This window comes from Ictalurus punctatus, chromosome 1, assembly GCF_001660625.3.
Source record: "Ictalurus punctatus breed USDA103 chromosome 1, Coco_2.0, whole genome shotgun sequence".
In the NCBI taxonomy this organism is placed as follows: Eukaryota; Metazoa; Chordata; class Actinopteri; order Siluriformes; family Ictaluridae; genus Ictalurus; species Ictalurus punctatus.
The window spans coordinates 33911568-33914650 of record NC_030416.2 but is presented as its reverse complement, the minus strand read 5'-3'; the positions used below and the strand labels follow the sequence as shown (position 1 = coordinate 33914650).

The following is a 3083-nucleotide window of genomic DNA, read 5'->3' as shown; positions in this document are numbered from 1 at the left end:
TGGTACTGGCAGACTTCATGAACCAGGATGATGAAGATGAGACGTGGCTGGAGCTTCCAGCAGAACAACGATCTAAGGAAACTCTAAATTGGTTTCAGAGAAAAATCAAGCGTTCAATGCATTCATGTTCAATACTTATTTCCCCTACTGTGTGTGTTATACATACATACATACATACATACATACATACATACATACATACCCTGGGTATGGAGAAATAATGGTTGCATATATGCTCCCAAGAACACCAAACCCATCTTCGACATTTTAGAGGAGAATTTAATCTCATCAGACAAGAAATTGAATCTGAGGAGATGATGATGAATCTCCTGACTTTCAAGTCTAACATTGGGACCTTTGGGGAATTGTTAGAACTACTGATATTTCCTATAGGTATAAAGTCAAAACACATTATGTGTGTAAATCTGAAGTGCATATATGCACTGGAAGTATATTAAATAACAAAACCAATACTTATTTGTAAGCGTATGTTTAAACACTAAACTTGACGCTGCATTTCTGGGAAAGTGACAGCATGCTCATTTACGATGCATGGTTCGTTTCAAACGATAGATTTTTCTAGTAAATCGAATCAAATCTTCTGTTCAAATCAAATTCTCTGGAAGCTTTAATCGGATCAGACTATATTACACCAGCAAGCTTCTGCTTATTTCTATTTTTTCCATCCTCTGTGGAATGTCTTAGCCCAGCATTTTGAAGTTGGAACATCATTCACAGGCCAGTCTTTAGGAAATCAATCATCAATTAAACATAGCTGTTATTATCCTACCCTCCATTCTTCAATGACTTTCTTCGTCTATAATCGGCTCTGTTCCAATTGGTAACTGATCAGTCCAAGTGATATTAGATAAATATTTTGAGCGGGGGGGGGGTGTTCAGTTCAGGTGGGGGGAATAGTACAAAACTATAGTTTCTCAATACTGGCGTGGTACATATCAAGGGTACACTTTTGTAATATTCAGTACATCTTATCTAGAAAGGATAAAGACAACAATTCAGAAGTTACACGCCAGATATGTGCCATAAAAGGTATGCTAAATTCCCATTATCATGTGAAAGGTAAACACTAAAAAGGTACTCTTGTGGCTACCAGCCTACTGACAAAGAAAGCTACAGTTTAGTACTTTTTACACAGGCATGTTGTGATATTCTACTTGAAACTTTCTGCACTTGTGACTTGCTTCTTTGCTGTTGTAAATGATTCTACACACATACCCTACAGATTTGCACTTCCCAAGTCTCACTCGTTCTTTAGTAGATAACCTCATCTGGATAGTTATTCGCAATCTGCTCATACTGACCAGCATTTCAACACGCTTACTACTGCTTGTATTTACTCCTCTACACATGATATATAATCCCATTATCCACAGTCACCCAGAAGAGGACGGGTTCCATTTTGAATCTCAAGCTTTCTTCCTTGCGTTATCTCAGTGCCTCCAGCTTGTTCATTAAGCATCTATATCTGGGTTTCAGTCGAGCTGGTCTGAATTAAACATTTTCAGACCAAGTTTCAGAAAAGCTATCCCTACTACCATGTAGGCGTATAATCGAGGAGGTTATTTTTTTTTATGGTTCAGTCTCCAAGCCCCATCTTCTGTATAGATGGAAAGACAGATGAAGGATTAAGAGGATATATTTAGGTACCTCCTCACCACCTATACAAGATTACAAAAACTAATTTCAAACCTTTACCAAAACATAAATGAAAAATTCACACATACATTTGAGAATGGTAAACAAGGAAATTAATTATTATTATTATTATTATTATTATTATTTATTTATTTATTTATTTAAATATGAAGCTGCATGAATTTTCAGTCACTGGAATAATTACAGCCATATTTATCTAGCTCAGTGTTCTCTACAGATTGCTAGCTAAATAAGCTACCATCATATCAGGAGTGTTAAAACATAACAGTGTATAAACACTACCTGTAACTCCAAAACTGCAATCACTAATGATATTTTTACCTTTACAAGTATGGAAATCTTCTTGGATTTGCCTGGATAAACTAGTTGTTTTGTGGTGCTTTAATTAAACTATGTAAACAAAACAAAATGTTTTATTCCTTCCTTCCTTCCTAGCAGTTTGTCCCTAGCATTCAAATAAAACCGTTACTCATGCTTTAATAACTGGTCTGACAACCAGTGTAGCACTATTTGCCCACAACATCACTGGACAAAAGTCACGCAGAGCTCTGAAAGTTGAAAATAAGTGAATTTTTTTTTTTTTTTTAATAAAAACCTGCAGAACAAGGCAGTGCATGGACTACATACTGTATCAACAAGCACATTAGGCATCAATTGAACTACAGCTTCACAGACAAACAGGGAGGTTTTTTAAAGTGCAAGCATCAGTTACATGCATGTGTACCTGAGGTTAAAAAAAAAGAAGGGAAACAACAACAAGTACTGGAGTACATCTGCATAAAGAAAAAGGATAAAGTGTAAAGGTAGTAGGTGCAGAGTTTAAACAGGCTGCTGTTGCCCTCTACTGCAAATGTTTGGTACTACTATAAAAAATGATCATATTATATTTTGGAAAAAGAGCTTGATGTTAAATGTTCAAACAAATATGGTCAAATACTAACCCACACTAACACAAGATAAAGAAACTAAACATCAATACAGTAGCAGATTTAAAATACATCCTTTTTGTATATCCTGGGTGGATAAATGGCTTTCCAGTTATGTATAGTTATCCAAAGTATTAATATATTTAAAATAATAATAACAACAAACAACAACAACAACAACAATAATAAAATTAATAGTGAAAAAAGTGTACATACGTAAATATTTGTCAGTCTCAAGCGGAGTTCCTGTTACCAGCCTAAAGTTGATTATTTTCCAATTACAGCACAGACGTGTTTTATTCCTCTTACAACACAGCAAATTGCCAATGAGTCCAATTTGTATTAATTAAAGAGTGCCATGCCATACTTTTCACACTTTACATTTAATATTGTGGAACACTTTCATTTACTTTACAGCAGCTCCCTCACCAGCCTCTCGTTTGTCTCTTGTTAGTAGGATAATGATAATAATAATAATAA

At 35.0% G+C, this 3083-nt stretch overlaps 1 protein-coding gene across 4 annotated transcripts in view; it reads right to left on the bottom strand.

Moving 5' to 3' along the window:
* Window positions 1-2232: 2232 nt before the first annotated feature.
* Window positions 2233-3083, bottom strand: part of si:ch73-206p6.1 (phospholipid scramblase 2) — a 26425-nt gene continuing 25574 nt past the window's right edge. For all 4 annotated transcript variants that reach the window (XM_017481189.3, XM_017481179.3, XM_017481205.3 and 1 more), the window contains one exon: window positions 2233-3083. This exon is cut by the window's right edge and continues 1552 nt beyond it. The gene's annotated coding sequence lies outside the window, so the exon portion shown is untranslated.